This window comes from Ambystoma mexicanum, chromosome 5q (assembly GCF_040938575.1).
Source record: "Ambystoma mexicanum isolate Mex_15411 chromosome 5q, UKY_AmexF1_1, whole genome shotgun sequence".
Lineage (NCBI taxonomy): Eukaryota > Metazoa > Chordata > Amphibia > Caudata > Ambystomatidae > Ambystoma > Ambystoma mexicanum.
Genome location: NC_090933.1, coordinates 107,946,887 through 107,965,005, shown reverse-complemented (window position 1 = coordinate 107,965,005; position 18,119 = coordinate 107,946,887). Strand labels below are relative to the sequence as shown.

The 18,119-nt window shown below is 51.6% G+C and overlaps 1 protein-coding gene across 1 annotated transcript in view; it reads left to right on the top strand.

Moving 5' to 3' along the window:
- The window catches only part of GALNT12 (polypeptide N-acetylgalactosaminyltransferase 12), a 548,792-nt gene that overhangs the window by 281,289 nt on the left and 249,384 nt on the right, over nucleotides 1-18,119 (top strand). The gene's annotated exons all lie outside the window — the stretch shown is intronic.

The following is an 18,119-nucleotide window of genomic DNA, read 5'->3' as shown; positions in this document are numbered from 1 at the left end:
CTCTCTCTCCCCTTCCTCTTTCCCCTCCTGTTCTCCAACCTCCCCAACTACCCCTACCTCTTCTTTCTCACGCTTTCACTCTGTACCATTCTCACCTTTATACTATCCACCTGCACTCACCTCCCCTAATCGCTCATCTTTCCCTTCCTTATTCAAAAACTGATGCGTATACCACTCGCTGCACTCTCAAGATCTCAACCACTCTCTCTCACACATCACAACCCATTACCTGCACTCCCATCCAACACCTCCACAACTGCCATAGTATGCCACTCCACCTTCTCCCTCTCTGTCGCCTGGTCTCCCGGTCCACCATCTCTACTTCCACCCTAACACCCCTCATTCATTTCTCTGTATATAGGTTTATTCTATCCCTGCTGATCTTGTTTTTCAAACTTCCCCCTTACCATTGGTTCCTGGTATCACCTATGCTTGAGCTTAGGGCTTGGGTTACAGCTGCAAAAGGTTTAAAGTCTGCAAAGCCCCACCCCTTTTTCATTCAGGGTTTACCCTGGGTCGTTGGTTTGGCGTTGCTAGACCAGGGTTCCTTCCCCAGCTCAGTGAAGATTGATGCTTGCCTGGAGGCCTGCCCATTGCCAGAAAGTTGTCACTTGCCGGGATGTCTCTCAGCTGCTGCTCGGCTCTTTTTGTACTCTGCACTGAGGTTTCTGGGCCTTGTGGTCCAGTCGAAAATGTAAAAGAACTATGGCCCAAAAAGAGGCTAAACGGTATGGTGGAAAAGACTGCCCTCTTCCCCCCAACCCCTGCCCCACCCCCGAACTCCACCTCTAGGGGGGGGGTTTGCTTCTTCCCTGAGTGGATCCCTGCCTCTGTCATTCCTACGCAGGCCTACTCCTCTTTCGAATGCCTCATCTGCAGGCTCTCTCTCTCTCCTGGCCATTCCCTTACTGTGGCTACCATCTGTCGGCCACCCGGTCAGATATCCTCCTTCCTCTCTGAGTAGGCTGACCTCTCCCCTTCCCTCCTGGTCTCGACCACTCAACTCCTCCTCCTTGGAGACTTAAAAATCCACATGGATGCTTCCTGTCCTTCCTCTGGACTCTTTTGCGACCTCTGCGGCTTTCTTTCTTTCTTTCTTTCTTTCTTTCTTTCTTTCTTTCTTTCTTTCTTTCTTTCTTTCTTTCTTTCTTTCTTTCTTTCTTTCTTTCTTTCTTTCTTTCTTTCTTTCTTTCTTTCTTTCTTTCTTTCTTTCTCCCCTCCCCGACTCACTCTGCAGGGCACACTCTGGAAGTTCTGATCTCTTCAGACCTTCCCCTTTCTATCCCTCTCACCACTCCTCTCTCCTGGAGTGATTACTTTCTCCTTTCCTCCCACCTCACCCTTTACCCCTCAGGCCAAGCCACCTCCAGCACTGCCACCCACCTTCTCGGATATCCGACCCATGAAGTGTGTGTCAGTTGAGGCTTTCACTGCCACTCTCTCACCACACCTTCCCCCTTTGGCTGACTCACACCCAGACCCAGCCCTTTCCATACTTCACTCTGCTATATCTGATACTCTCAATGTTCTTGCCCCTGTCATGAGGATCCGCCTGAAGCCCAAAGCCAAGTGCAACTCCTGGTATGACTCTGACCTGGTCACCCTGAAACGCAAGTGCAGGGTGGCTGAGAGGGAATGGCGTGCTTCCGGTACATCCTCTGACAAACTGGCCTGCCGCCTGCTCCAAAGGCAAATCCGGCACCAAGAAGAGAGCCCACATCCAAGCCTGCGTCTCTGCGACATCTAACAACTTGACCAAACTTTTTAAAATCTGCAAGGAACTGGCCAATCCTGCTGCAGTCTCTACCTCTCCTCCCAGGCCCTCTGCACGGCTCTGGCATCTCATTACATCTCTAAAACTCAAGATATTCTGTCCTCTCTCTCTCTCTTCCTCTCCTCCTCCCCCTACTCTCTGCTCTTCCTCTGGCCCTTCTTCGGCCACCTCTCCTCCCTCCTTCTCTGCCTTTCCCCTGTCAGTCTGGCTCCAGAGCAACCAGAACCACGGAAACTGCTCTCCCGGACATCTGTGAAGACCTGCTTTCCAACCTTGATTCCAACACCCCTGTGTCCTCATCTTACTTGATCTCTCTTCTGCCGCTCTTCAACCATGCTATCCTGCTCAACCGTCTCCGTGATAACATGGGTATCACCGATCAGGCCCTGGCTTCACTGACTTCTTTCCTCTCCGATCGACCCTCTCAGGTCCAACTTGGGTCCTTCCTCTCGTCTATCTCTATCCCTCCCTGTGGTGTTCCCCAGGGTCTAACTCCTCTCCCTGGCTGTTCAACCAATATCTGGCACTTCTTGACCACTGAATTGCAGCTCTTTGTCCCAACTTTCAGTGCTATGCGGATGACACTGAGCTCATTTTCAGACTGCCTTCAGCCACCTCTTCTCCTTCTCTCATCTCTGACTGTCTGCTATCCAGGAGTGGTCTTCCACCAATGATCTCTGCCTTAATGCCAATAAAACCGAGATTCTCCTCATTGGTACACCTGCTCCCTCCTTTCCTGTCACTCTATGGCCAGCCTCTTTTGGCCCTCTTCCTGCTCCCAGCTGTGATGCTAAAAACCTTGAGGTCATCTTTGACTCCACACTCTTTCTCTCCACACATCTGACGTTTTGCTGAGAAGTCACACTACCAATTAATAATAATGATAATAATAATAATATTATTATTATTATTAATTTCGCACTTATATAGCGCTACGAACCCTCAGGTATCGGAGCACTGCTTATTATTACTTTCCTGCACTGCTCGGCCGCGGCTTGCCGCCTTCTGCAGTTCTTCCTTCCAGAACTGCTCACCTCGCGGTTGCCTTCGGACCGCTGTACCTCCCTTCCCTTCCAGGTATCCTGTGCAGCAGTGACTCCTTTCCGCTGTTAATACTTCCTGGGGCCCCTTCATCCACAAACTTACACGAAGCATTCTCACCGCTTCCTCTCCTCCCTGGGCACCTGTTTACATCTTGGACATTGAACTCCTACGACCAACTGCTACTGACAGAGTGGCGTCGGGTGAAGCCCGTCCTTACCTCCACGAGACCCACACCTCTAAGAAACGCGGGCAGCTTGAGTCAACAAAAGAAGCACTCCAAACCTCAACAGGTGAGTCAACAAACAGTCCGTGTTAGTTGTGACAGTTTGACACGCCGACTTCCTAACAAAGCATCAGAGATGGATCCTACTGTTCAGGATCTTTTACGAGGAATGCAGGAACTCTCTACAGAGGTACAAAATCTTAAGGCAGAAAATGCAGCTTTGAAACAACTGGGACTCTGCCTATCAGGACAGTGCTTCAGCTTCAACGGGTGGAGTATTGGATAAATATGATGGTTCCCCTAAGATGTTTTGCTCTTTCCTGGATTCATGTCTGGTACACTTCACCTTTAAGCCATAATACTTTTCCACTCCCAGAGCTAATGTGGGATTTGTCATAGCCCATCTTACCGGCAATGCTCTGGCCTGGGCTACACCATTGGTCTCTGCAGGAGATGCCTTGTTGGACAATTATGATGGGTTCATTAAAGCTTTGAAGGAGATGTTTGACTGCCCAGACCAGGTTTCTACTGCACAAGAAAGGTTGCTGGAATTCCGACAAGGTTCCCAGAATATGTTGTCGTATGTTACCCAATTTAAACAGCTCGCTAAAGAAGCTGACTTGTCTTCGGGGGCATGTTTTACTTTGTTCCGTCATGGCCTGAATGAAGAAGTAAAAGACGAGCTTGCCAGAATAGCTCTTCCAGGTTCATTATGGATTTATCCCTGCAAATTGATTTCAGAATACAAGAAAGAAAGGCGGAAAAGAAAAAAACAAGAAGTTCCCCTCCCAAGATATCTCCATTCGCTTCTATTACCAGGGAAAACCCTCCTGCTGAGCCGGAACCTATGCAACTGGGGGCTATGAGAGGCCCTATTTCAGCCCAGGAGAGAAACCACAGATTTGACAGTGTGTTGTGCATGTATTGTGAGGCAGACAACCACTTGGTCAGGAACTGCCCTATAGCACCACCAAGGCGTTCAGGAAACGCCAGCTCCCGATCCTGAATGGAGCCCAGCTTCGGGAGACGAAAGGCCGCTCCACCCCTTCGATCCTGGAACCTTCATCGAGATGTAACCTGGTGGTCCTCGAGGTTACCCCAACCCCTTCCATCGGAGCATCACGGACGATTCTAGCCTTGGTAGATTGTGGCGCTATGGGTGTATTTATGGATGACGAGTAGGCATTAAAGCACACATTTCCAAGAGAACCCAAGGATGATATACAGACAGTCGAAGGAATCGATGGCTCCCCCCTGTCTTCTGGACCAATCGCCCAACAAACCGGGAAAGTCATACACGATTCACAACCATCAAGAAACCATACAGTTCGACATCATAAGAGCCGCTCACTATCCAGTGGTCCTGGGCATGCCATGGTTAAAAAAACATAATCCATACATTAATTTGGCCTCGGGTTCTCTGTTTTTAGGCTCAGAGTTTTATCGCACTGCCTTGCGCCAGACACCAGACCAGTCATATCCAAGGAAGACAGAAAAATTGGCCATTCTCTTACCGTTTCCAATGTCAATCAGGTACCGGACATCTACCAGCAGTTCGCTGACGTCTTCTCCTCAGCCATTGTGCAAACCCTGCCTCCACATAGACCAGAAGAGACTGCCATCGATACTGAGGAGAATGCGAGAATTCCCTTCGGCAGAATGTTTATTCTTTCGGAACCCGAGACCCTATGGGAATACTTGGATACCAACCTTGCTAATGGCACCATCTTTCCTTCCAAGTGTCCCGCAGTGGCATCCTTATTTTTTGTACCCAAGAAAGACACCAAGGAGCTACAGCCTTGTCTGGTCTATAGGGGTCTGAATCACTGTACCCGGAAAGACAGAGATCCCTCACCACTAATATCAGACATTCTGGAAGCACTTCGAGGTGCCGTAATATTTACCAAGTTAGACTTAAGAGGAGCCTCCCATTTGGTCCGAATAAAAGAGGGCGATGAATGGAATTCGAACGCCCTTTGGTCACTTAGAGTACCTGGTCATGCCATTTGGTCTTGCCAATGCCCCAGCTGTCTTCCAACGTTTTATGGATCGGGTTTATTCGGACATGCTGTTCCTCTTTGTTATCGTATAACTGGATGACATCCTGGTGTATTCCAGTGACCCGACACAGCATCAAGAACACGTCACTGCCGTACTACAGCGACTAAGGGAACTTCGCCTTTTAGCCAAACCCAAAAAGTGCATATTCCAGGTTTCGATGCTATGTTACCTGGGAGTTGTCTTGAACCCCCAAGGGGTGGCTAGGGACCCAACCAAGATCAAAGCTATCACTTCCTGGCCAGCTCCCTGTTCTGTTAAACAAATCCAATCCTTCCTGGGGCATGCAAATTTCTACAGGAAATTAATTCCCTCTTTTTCAGCCATCGTTCAACCAATTGTATCCTTACTCAAAAAGAACGTCCCCTTCCTTTGGACCTCTTCTCAAGAATCCGCCTTTCAGAAGCTAAAGAAGATGTTCACTCAAGGACCCATTCTGATACAACCTGACATTTCAAGACCCTTTCTGGTGGAAACAGACGCCTCAGAATATGCTATAGGTGCGGTTTTGAAACAACAAGCCGAAGATGGTCTAGAACTGTCACGATTCCTGCCCCCAGACCCCTGGCATTTCAGGCTGGAGCCAGATCACGGCCACCTAGTCGGCCCCTAAGGGCCTCTCCATCTCCCCAGACACCTACTTGGACTCAGACCTGGCACCTTTGGCACCAAACTCACACACAGTCCTGAGATCCACTTAGTATTGGACTTGCAATGTATTATGGGGCAATGGATGCCCCCATGTAATTCAGTTCCTTGAACTGGATGAGCGGTCTAGTCTTTCAGGTGTGGCTCAGCCCAGGGATACCTGGGATACCTACAGACTATTTAAACCACACCCGGCCTGAGAAACATGCTTTGCATTTCTCTGCACATGCAGCGTGACACTCACCATGCTAGGATCTCCTGAAGAGGCCCACTTTTTTCTTCAGCGCCAGCGCACCTGCAAGAATAAGAACTTAGTTGCCAAAACTCCCCTCGAAGAGCATCCAACTTCTGTCAAGCTCTTCCCAGTCTTGCGGATTCCTACGGCAGAGTCATCTTCATCTTGGCACGCCGCGCCCTACCAAAGGGGAGAAGAATAGAAGAAAAGACGTTAGTAAGCATTCTGCATTACTTAGCTCTCTCAAATTTGCAAATCGAGTTTAATCCTTACCTGAACTCCCGTCGATCGCACAACTTCTGCTCCGGAACATCCCTCCGATCTGAAAAAGGGGAAAAGACACATCAGGTTAGCGCAAAACATTTAAGAGGCGCCGCACATCGCGATTTCTCACCGCAGCTCATCTCCTCAGCTCGCTTCCATGCTGGGTTACTGCGGCACCTAAAAGGACCCGGAAAAGACGAACATTGGTTAGTGCCAAGGAAGCCAATTAGCATCACGCTCTGCATTCCTACTTACTTCAGGAGCACATCGCCATCCTCAAGACCTTCATCACCTAAGGAAAGAATGACACAGTATTAGAGGGACTAGAGCCATCAGAACTTTTGTAAGACTCATTCCAATTACCAGTCGGGCTGAAGCCGCAGCAAGCCCCGTCCGCCGGGCCTGTGAAGCAACTACGCACCCTCCAGCCCGCATCACCCAACGCACCCCTGCATCGAAGGCAGGACGGAGAGCGCCCCACATAAAAAAACAAGGTGAGGAGAGGTCCGGGGGAAGGTTGGGACCCAGGGAAGAAAAGGAGGGCTAGACGAGCAAGACCAATAGGGAATTGACCTCTGATAATACTGTGTTTCAGGCACAGTGCTTGCTTGAGCAAGTCCAGGGAAGGGTTTGAAGTGGTTGGAAGTCCTGACCGGCTGAGTGACGTCCCCGTGGATATCAGGTGAGCGTTACAGAATGCACAGCCTCACACCAAAAATCCACCTTCCACCATCTTTGCTCAGCGGTGCGTGGGAGAGCGGTCGCCGGTAGCCCAGAGGGAACTGCAGGCTTGGAAGCCCTGCCTGGGCCCCGTGAGTATTTAATTTTGTAATTGTGCTGTTTAACTTGCTTTCGCGCTCCGTGCGCGTTGTGCCTTTCTCCTGCTGCCCCCTCCCACTTCCTGGTCCTCCTCTCCCTCCCGCCTCCCTGCCCGCCCACCCCCCCCCCTCTGATTGGCTACCTTGCTGTTCCCTTCTGGCCTACTCGACGGCCGTTCCCCCCCCCTCCCGCTTCTTTGCTCAGCGGTGCGTGGGAGAGCAGTCGCCGGTAGCCCAGAGGGAACTGCAGGCTTGGAAGCCCTGCCTGGGCCCCGTGAGTATTTAATTTTGTAATTGTGCTGTTTAACTTGCTTTCGCGCTCCGTGCGCGTTGTGCCTTTCTCCTGCTGCCCCCTCCCACTTCCTGGTCCTCCTCTCCCTCCCGCCTCCCTGCCCGCCCACCCCCCCCCTCTGATTGGCTACCTTGCTGTTCCCTTCTGGCCTACTCGACGGCCGTTCCCCCCCTCCCGCTTCTTTGCTCAGCGGTGCGTGGGAGAGCAGTCGCCGGTAGCCCAGAGGGAACTGCAGGCTTGGAAGCCCTGCCTGGGCCCCGTGAGTATTTAATTTTGTAATTGTGCTGTTTAACTTGCTTTCGCGCTCCGTGCGCGTTGTGCCTTTCTCCTGCTGCCCCCTCCCACTTCCTGGTCCTCCTCTCCCTCCCGCGTCCCTGCCCGCCCACCCCCCCCTCTGATTGGCTACCTTGCTGTTCCCTTCTGGCCTACTCGACGGCTGTTCCCCCCGCCCGCTTCTTTGCTCAGCGGTGCGTGGGAGAGCGGTCGCCGGTAGCCCAGAGGGAACTGCAGGCTTGGAAGCCCTGCCTGGGCCCCGTGAGTATTTAATTTTGTAAATGTGCTGTTTAACTTGCTTTCGCGCTCCGTGCGCGTTGTGTGCCTTTCTCCTGCTGCCCCCTCCCACTTCCTGGTCCTCCTCTCCCTCCCCCCTCCCTGCCCGCCCACCCCCCCCTCTGATTGGCTACCTTGCTGTTCCCTTCTGGCCTACTCGACGACCGTTCCCCCCCGCCCGCTTCTTTGCTCAGCGGTGCGTAGGAGAGCGGTCGCCCATAGCCCAGAGGGAACTGCAGGCTTGGAAGCCCTGCCTGGGCCCCGTGAGTATTTAATTTTGTAATTGTGCTGTTTAACTTGCTTTCGCGCTCCGTGCGCGTTGTGTGCCTTTCTCCTGCTGCCCCCTCCCACTTCCTGGTCCTCCTCTCCCTCCCGCCTCCCGGCCCGCCCACACCTCCCTCCCCTTCCTCTCCCTCTGCCTATAACCTCGCCCTTCCTGGGCAGCCCTATGCCCGGCAGCCCCTACGGCTAAGGGCCCCAGGCCAAGGGCGACTCCTCAGCTGCAGCTCCCTGTGTCTGCAGGTGTCCGCAGGGGACGCAAGGCGCCAGCTTCACCTGCTTCTCCGCTCCCCCGGCCCACCCCTCCTTCACCTGGTTCACCTCATCCGCATGGTGCCTTCGCCTCACTGTATTCCACAATTGTGGTTAACTTGATTGTTTCTCTCCCCTCGCAGGACTCTCAAACTTAGGTGGCCCTGTACCTAATACGCATTACTGTTTGCTCTGAAATGTGGTAAACTTGCCTGCTGCTCACCTCCTGTCTGCGTGCTCTCGTTTTGTCTGTCTTCCCCCCCCCACTCCCTCCTACTCCATGGTGCTCTATATCTCGCTTATCTTTAACTGCTTCTCCATTGATTATCCTGCTCTCCTCACTAAATCTGGTAGGAAAAAGTTTAAAAAGGACATCCTGGTCTCCAACCCAGGTCTCCCTATCGCTGACACCTACACTAGTGCCAGCTCCAAGGAAACGCTCACTGATATTCTCTTTTTCGTGCCTTCGCCTGACCTATGGACCCTTCATATGGTCTCTGTGCTCTCTCCTTTCTCCTCCTCTCCCATTAATGGTGGCACCCGTTGGGATGTCCTCTTGGCCCCTTTCCGCTTCTCTAAGGCCATCGTTAATGTCTACGCTAATGGGACTGTCTTGGTTCAAGGCCCTCAGGCTAACCTTCACCTCTTTGATAGACGCTTCCCACGCCTCATCAACTTCCTCTCCTCTCCTGCTGTCCCCCCTCCTCTGTCCTCGGCTACCTTGCCTCTACCCTCCCTCCCTGCCCCCTCTCGTGCTCCTTATTCACCTCCTTCTCCAAAACCTCCGCAGGGCGTACCTCTGATCTGTACCCCTCCCCGGAAGTTCTTCAAGGATGGCAACCTTCTCCACATTGCCACTCTTAATTCTCGCTCTGCCATCAAGCATTCCTCTATCTGTCGCCTTCTTGAGGAACTGGACCTCGACGTCCTCGGTCTCACTGAGACATGGTTCACTGCCAGCTCTGCCACCAGCTTTGACACACTCCTACCTGACGGTTACAAGATCCTCTCCGTGCCCAGGCCCAACCGTGCAGGGGGTGGTGTTACCCTTATCTTGCCTGAGTGGATTCCTGCCACTGTCACTCCTACGCAGACCTACTCCTCTTTTGAATGTCTTGTCTGCCGACTCTCTCTCTCTCCTAGCCATTCCCTTACCGTGGCTACTATCTATCGGCCACCTGGTCAAATTTCCGCCTTCCTCTCTGAGTGGGCTGACCTCTCCTCCTCACTCCTGTCCTCAACCACTCAACTCCTCTTTCTTGGTGACTTCAACATCCACCTCGATGCCTCCTGTCCCCCCACTGGTCTCTTTCGTGACCTCTGCGACTCTCTCGCACTCTCTATTCTCCCGTCTGGGCCTACTCACTCTGCAGGGCACACTCTTGATGCTCTGATCTCCTCTGACCTTCCCCTCTCCGTCCCTCTCTCCACTCCTCTCTCCTGGAGTGATCACTTTCTCCTATCCTCCCACATCACCCTCCCTACCCCACAGGCAAAGCCACCCTCTTCACTACCACCCACCTTCTCGGTCATCCGACCCATGAAGCGCGTGTCAGTTGAGGCTTTTGCTGCTACCTTCTCGCCCCCGCCTCTGCCTTCGGCTGACTCCCACCCTGACACAGCCCTCTCCATGCTCCACTCTGCTATATCTAATACTCTTGATATCCTTGCCCCCGAAATGAGAATCCGCCTGAAGCCCAAAGCCAAATGTAACTCCTGGTATGACTCGGATCTCGTCACCCTAAAACGCAAGTGCAGGGTGGCAGAGAGGAAATGGCGTGCTTCATGTTCATCCTCTGACAAACTGGCCTGCCGCCTGCTCCAAAGGCAATACTGGCTCTCCGTTCTCACCAAGAAGAGAGCCCTTATCCAAGCCCGCATCTCTGAGGCATCAAACAACTCGGCCGAACTCTTTAAAATCTGCAAGGAGCTGGCCAACCCTGCTGCAGTCTCTACCTCTCCTGTCCCCTCCCAGGCCCTCTGCACTGCACTGGCCTCACTTCATCTCAAAAACTCAGGACATCCTGTCCTCGCTCTCCTCCTTTCACCTCCCTCCCTCTCTTCCCGGCTCTTCCTCTGGCCCTTCTGCAGCCACCCCTCCTCCCTCCTTCTCTGCCTTTCCACTTTTTTCTGCTGACGAGGTTTCCAGACAAGTCCGATCTATGAAAGTCTTGTCTAAACAGGTTCACCCCTGTTCTTCCAAAACCATCAAGGACCACATCGACTCCCTGGCTCCTGCCCTGGCTGATTTTTGCAACCACTCCTTCGCATCTGGAGTCTTCCCTTCCCCCCTCAAGCACTCCCTTGTGCACCCCCTCCTCAAGAAACCCTCTTCCGACCCTTCCTGCCCGGCCAACTATCGCCCAATCTCCATTACTCCCTTCCTGGGCAAGCTCCGGGAGAAACTGGCCATCTCCCAGCTTAACCTCCACGCTGAATCTGTTGGTAGTCTTCATGACCATCAATCTGGCTTCAGAGCTGCCAGAAGCACGGAAACTGCTCTCCTGAACATCCTTGAGGACCTGTTCTCGAACCTCGATTCCAACACTCCGTGTGTTCTCATTCAACTCGATCTCTCCTCTGCCTTTGACACTGTCAACCATGCCATCCTGCTCAACCGTCTCCGTGATAACCTGGGTATCACTGGTCAGGCTCTGGCGTGGCTGACCTCTTTCCTTTCCAATCGACCCTCCCAGGTCCAACTGGGGTCCTTCCTCTGACATCTTTTTCTCCTCCTGTGGTGTTCCCCAGGGATCTAACCTCTCTCCCTGGCTTTTCAACCAGTATCTGGCACTCCTTGCCCTCCGCATCGCCGCTCTCTGCCCCAACTTCCAGTGCTATGTGGACGATACCCAGCTCATTTTCAGGCTACCCTCGGCCGCCTCCTCTCCTTCCCTCATCTCTGACTGTCTGTCTGCTATCCAGGAATGGTGTGCCGCCAATGACCTTTGCCTTAATGCCAGTAAGACTGAGATTCTACTTATCGGCACACCCACTCCCTCCTTCCCTGCAGCTCTCTGGCCGGCCTCCCTTAGCCCCCTTCCTGCTCCTACCTGTAAGACAAAAAACCTCTGGGTCATCTTCGACTCCACACTCTCCTTCTCTCCTCATATATCAGACGTCTCTAAGAAGTCACACTACCAGCTGCACCTCCTCAGAGGTATTCTTCCCTTCCTCTCCTTCCCCCAGAAGCGCACTGTCTCCCGAGCCCTGGTTCTCTCAAAGCTGGACTACTGTAACAGCCTCTATCTTAATCTGCCTGCCTCCACTCTCCGCCCTCTGCAACTCATCCAGAACAGAACTGCGAGACTTGTCCTTGGCCTCAAGCCCAGGGACCGTATCTCTCCAGGACTGAAATCTCTACACTGGCTCCCAGTGGCTGCGAGGATTAAGTTCAAAACCCTCTGCATTGTCCACAAGGCCTTCTGGGGCCTGGGGCCCAAATACCTTCAACTCTCTCTTCCTAAATATCTTCCTTCCCGATCCCTTCGCTCATCCGTCTCCAACTCCCTCAGGGTCAGCCGCTTCTCGAAGCAACGAGCTGGGGGTAGATCTCTCTCTGCAGCAGGGGCCTCCCTCTGGAACAGCCTTCCTGCCTCCCTGAAACTTGAGGAGAACCACCTCCGGTTCCGGAAGCACCTCAAAACCTTCCTCTTTGCTTCTGCTTTCTCTCTCCCTCTCCCCTGCTGAACAGCTTTAATTCTTCACTGAATCTGCTCTGAATCTGCAACTGGGCCACTCTCAGTGACCTCGGTCCAGGGCCCAGCCACTCTCCACTTGCACTGCCTCCCTGGCACCCCCCTGCACTGCGGGACTGTCACTGTATCCTTACAGCCCCCCCCTTCCCAGCACTTGTTCTGCATCTACCTTGCACTTGCCACCAGCTGGCCTTATTTATTATTTTTTACGCTACTTACCTTGTACTGCACTTCCCCCCCTCCCCTTCCCCTTGCACTTTTCCCTTCCCCCCACCCCTGCACTTGCGCGATCTGAATGACACCTGGCCTAGTAGGATCGTTGTCTGTCTTCCCCTTGTCCCCCCCCTGCCTCGTCGCGCCTTGAAACACTTGTGTATAGGCGCGTTACAAATGCCATATCATATCATATCATATATCACCTGGGCGCCATGGAAATGTCAGAAACCGACCAGTTAGCCCAAATGTTGGGACAGTTATGCTCTGAAGTACGCGCAGCCCGGCAGGAGACCAACACCCTGAGGAGGGAGTTGATAGTTGCTAACGAACGAACAGATGACCTAAGCTGACAACTTCTCCAGTCGCAAGCGGGACATGCACCATTGCCGGGAAACGTGCCTACAATGCCAGTACCATCAGCCAGCCCTGTTCAGATAACCCTTCCTGGGGCAGTTCCCTTGGCGCCACCGGAGCGATTCACTGGGGATCCTAAGAAATATGCCACTTTTATGAACCAGTGCCGTCTGCACTTCCTTTGCAGGCCCGGGGCCTTTCCAAATGACCAATCTCGGGTCGCATTTGTGCTATTTTATTTGAGCGGAAGTGCTGCAGACTGGTCAGTACCATTTGTGACTCAAGACAATCCTCTGTTACGCGTCAGGGGTTTTCAACAGGAAATGGAAAAACTTTTCGCCCGTCGTACTCATGGACAGGCTCTAGACAATGAACTTCTATGCCTTCGTCAAGGGAACCAAGACCTATTGACATACATCGCCACGTTCAATAGACTTGTGGTTGAAGCTGAAAGGCCTGCAGAGAAGAGAACCACGTTATTTCATAGGAGTCTGCGGGGAGAGCTAAAGGATGTCCTCGCACAAGTAGTGGACCCCCTCAAGACTGTGCAGAATTTATTAACCTGGTGGTTCAGCTAGATCAAAGATTGCAAGACCGAAGAGCAGATCGGATCAGACCCCACTCTCGCCCTATTTATGTGCGTTCAAGGGACAATGTTTCTCGATCAACAGAAGGCTCAGGGGAACCAATGCAGATTGGAGGCGTCGGGTCACCCTTGACTAAGGCGGAAAGAGATGGGAGGAGGCAACAGCAATTATGTTTGTACTGTGGAAAATTGGGTCACTTTCTAAAGGAGTGCCCAGTGAAGCCACTGAGAAGGATAGTAGGAGCTACGGACAAGGAAGACCCCACCAAAGAGTCGGAAAACTGCCCAGCCCGGCAAGTGTAGGGGTCCACTTGTCGAGCAAAGAAAGTGAACTACAGACCTCCCTTTTTGCACTACCTGTGATCCTGATCGATCACCAACAACCATCGCGGATGCACGCAGCAAGAGCGTACATAGACAGTGGAGCTGTTGGGAATTACATAGACCAAGATCTCGCAGCAAAGATGGGACTTCCTTTATGTCCAAAGTTAACCACAGACACTGTAACCACAGTCAATGGCACGGAAATAGCCTCCGGTCCAGTATCCCAATGCACTGCAACATTAACCCTTTTTTGCCAGTATGGGCATCAAGAATCTATCGCTTTCGACCTCTTCAAGGCACCTCAGTTTCCACTGATCTTAGGGATGCAAAGGAGCTGGCCTTCTCCGAGACCTGTGCTCAAACGTGTTATCGTCAAGAGAAACAATCAATCGACGCCAGAACCTCTACGCTGAGAACAGTGGCAGCCGGGACCCTACCAAGAGAGTACCAGGATTTTCAAGACATGTTTCAGAAGGAACAAGCTAATACCGTACCTCCACACAGACCATACGATTGCCAGATTGACCTGATAACCGGCGCCCAGATCCTTTGTGGATGAATCTACGCACTCACAGAACCAGAAAACCAGCACCTGAAGTCCTATCTCGACCAATACCTGGCAAACGGGTTCATCCGTCCCTCGAAGTCCCCGGCGGCCAGTCCTCTGTTCTTTTGTACCAAAAAAGGAAGGGGACCTAAGAACGTGCATCGACTATCGCGCATTGAACCAGATTACCGTCAAAAACCATTACCCCCTGCAATTGATTCCTGAACTGCTTCACCAAGTGAGACGCCCTAATCTACACAAAACTAGATCTAAGAGGAGCATATCACCTTGTTAGAGTTAAAAAGGGCGACGAATGGAAAACGGCCTTTCGTACCAAGTATGGCCTGTACGAATATCAAGTTATGCCCTTTGGCCTTTGCAACGCGCCAGCTGCATTTCAATATTTCATGAACGATGTTTTAAGGGAATTAATTGATGTCTGTGCTTTAGTATACATTGACGACATCCTAGTGTACTCCACATCCACATCAAAACAAGACCACGTCAATCACGTTCGATCCGTACTGGCAAAACTCTGCCAGCATCAGCTCTATGCCAAGCTTGAAAAGTGTCCATTCCATGTTTCCGAGGTGGAGTTCCTTGGTTTCATTCTTAGTCCGAAGGGTATCCGTATAGATGTACACAAGGTAGATGCGATCCTAAACTAGCCATCACCAAACTCGTTCAAGGGAGTACAGAGCATGTTAGGTTTCGCCAACTTCTAGCGCCGGTTCATCCCGGAATTCTCACAGATAGTACATCCCATCACATTGTTACTAAAAAAGAGGCATCAAATATTTCAATGGACAGAGGAAGCAGAAAGAGCTTTCCAGGAACTTAAGGCTCGATTCACTTTGGCCCCAATTCTACACCATCCTCGTCCAGAGCTCCCATACGTGGTGGAAACGGACGCATCAAACATGGCCATGCGGTCCGTCCTCTCGCAAAAGGATCCTGAAACGGGTCAGTTACACCCGGTTGCCTTCTGGTCACGTAAATGTACACCCCCGAGCTCAATTACGCCATCACAGATAAAGAGCTCCTAGCCATCAAGTCTGCCTTTAAGGCCTGGTGCCATTACCTTCTGGGTGCAAGACACACCATCACTGTCATAACAGATCACCGAAATCTCCAGTATCTAAAAACTGCTAAAGCGCAATCTTCACAACAGTTACGTTGGGCCCTATTCTTTGCTGAATATGACTACGTGATTACATTTCGACCTCGAGTCAAAAACGGGAAGGCTGATGCCCTTTCCCGTATGGGTATTGAAGAACCGGACTACAAACCACCGGACCCGATACCTATTATCCCATGTGATAAACTTCTGGGAATTACAGCAACCATCACTCAGAAAGAACTACACTAAAAAATCCAGAACTTGATGAGTCCTAAGCAATCACAAGAGTGGTGCACACAAGGGAAACATTACACGATAAGGGACCAGTTGCCCTACTTCAGAAACCGCTTGTTATTAGCAAATCAGGAACTACGAGAAAAAGTCATGTCCAGCTATCATGATTCCTTAATCAAAGGCCACCTGGGGATCGCAAAAATTTTGGCCAAAGTAAAACAGAATTGTTGGTGGCCCACATGGCATAAAGACATTGTTCAATTTATCCGATCTTGTGGAGTATGCGCTCAAAACAAATCATCCAAACAGAAACCGGCAGGACTCTTGCAACCGTTGGATATCCCACCAGCACCCTGGCACACGTTATCTCTTGACTTTATTACTGACCTACCATCCAGTCAGGGATTCAACACCATTCTAGTAGTTGTGGACCTGTTTTCAAAAATGTCACACTTCCATTCCTCTAAAGGGGCTCCCAAATGCTTCCACTCTAGCAAAAGTATTTCTGGAATGCATCGTACGGCTCCATGGTTTCCCCTCGGTACTCGTTTCGGATCGTGGTACTCAGTTCGTGTCCAATTTCTAGAGGAAGTGCTGCTCTTTGGCTCACATTGACATCCGACTATCTACTGGTCACCATCCCCAAACGGATGGTCAAACTGAGCGAACAAATCAGACGCTCGAACAGTATCTACGCTGTATGCTCCATCAAGCTGAGGAGAGCTGGTCAGATATATTATGGATTGCTGAATATTCCTATAACAAATCCCTACACATCGGTACTGAGCAAACACCCTTCTATACCATATATGGTCAACACCCACGCACTTCCGAGTTGGACACCTCTACGACCTTAGAAATGCCAGCAATTAAAACCTTACATACAACCATTTCACAAACCTTCAAAAGGGCAGCAGAACACCTACTCCAAGCTAAGGATTGTCAGAAGAAATTTGCAGACCAACATCGAATCAAAGCCCCTAACTACCAAGTGGGAGACAAAGTCTGGCTGGCATCCAAGCATGGTCCCATTAAAGGGACCCGAACCTTCTGTCCAAGATACCCAGGCCCATACACTACCACCTCCGTGATAAATCCAGTAGCTGTCAAACTAGCCTTACCATCTAATATGCTAATTCATCCTGTGTTCCACGTGTCTCTCTTAAAGCCTGTTCAACCTGGGACCCGTGTGACACCAGCACCGAAGCCAATGCAGATCGCAGGACAGCCAGAATTCGAGGTCAAGGACATCCTAGATTCCAAGTATGTCAGATCCAAACTATACTACCTAGTGGACTGGAAAGGGTACGGTCCCCAGGACAGAACATGGAAACCTTGCGAATACATCCACGCACCTCGTCTGCTTAGGAGGTTCCACCAAAACCACCCAAACAAGCCGGGACCTGAGGGGAAAGCCACCTTGAGAGGGGCATTGGGGGGAGGGGAGGAGTGCTGTCACAATTCCTGCCCCCAGCCCCCCGGGATATTCGGCTGGAGCCAGGTCACGGCCACCTAGTCGGCCCTTAAGGGCCTCTCCATTTCCCCAGACACCTACTTGGACTCTGACCTGGTGCCTTTGGCACCAAGCTCACACACAGTCCTGAGATCCACTTAGTATTGGACTTGCAATGTATTATGGGGCAATGGATGCCCCCATGTAATTCAGTTCCTTGAACTGGATGAGTGGTCTAGTCTTTTGGGTGTGGCTCAGCCCAGGGGTACCTGGGATACCTACAGACTATTTAAACCACACCCGGCCTGAGAAACATGCTTTGCGTTTATCTGCACCTGCAGCGTGACACTCACCCTGCTCGGATCTCCTGAAGAGGCCCACTTCTTTCTTCAGCATCAGCGCACCTGCAAGAATAAGAACTTTGTTGCCAATACTCCCCTCGAAGAGCATCCAACTTCTGTCCAGCTCTTCCCAGTCTTGCGGATTCCTACGGCAGAGTCATCTCCATCTCGGCACGCCGCGCTCTACCAAAGGGGAGAAGAATAGAAGAAAAGACGTTAGTAAGCATTCTGCAATACTTAGCTCTCTAGAATTTGCAAATAGAGTTTAATCCTTACCTGAACTCCCGTCGATCGGACAACTTCTGCTCCGGAGCATACCGCCGATCTGAAAAAGGGGAAAAGACACACCAGGATAGCGCAAAACATTTAAGAGGCGCCTCACATCACGCTTTCTCACCGCAGCTCATCTCCTTAGCTCGCTTCCATCCTGGGTTACTGCGGCACCTAAAAGGACCCGGAAAAGACGAACATTGGTTAGTGCTAAGGAAGCCAATAAGCATCACGCTCTGTATTTCTATACTTCAGCAGCGCATCGCCATCCTTAAGATCTTCATCACCTAAGGAAAGAAAGGCACAGTATTAAAGGGACTAGAGCCATCAGAATTTATGTAAGACCCATTCCAATTACGAGTCGGGATGCAGCCGCAGCAAGCCCCGGCCGCCGGGTCCGTGAAGCAACAACGCACCCTCCAGCCCGCATCACCCAATGCACCCCTGCATCAAAGGCAGGACGGAGAGCGCCCCACATCAAAAAAACAAGGTGAGGAGAGGTCCGGGGGAAGGTTGGGACCCAGGGAAGAAAAGGAGGGC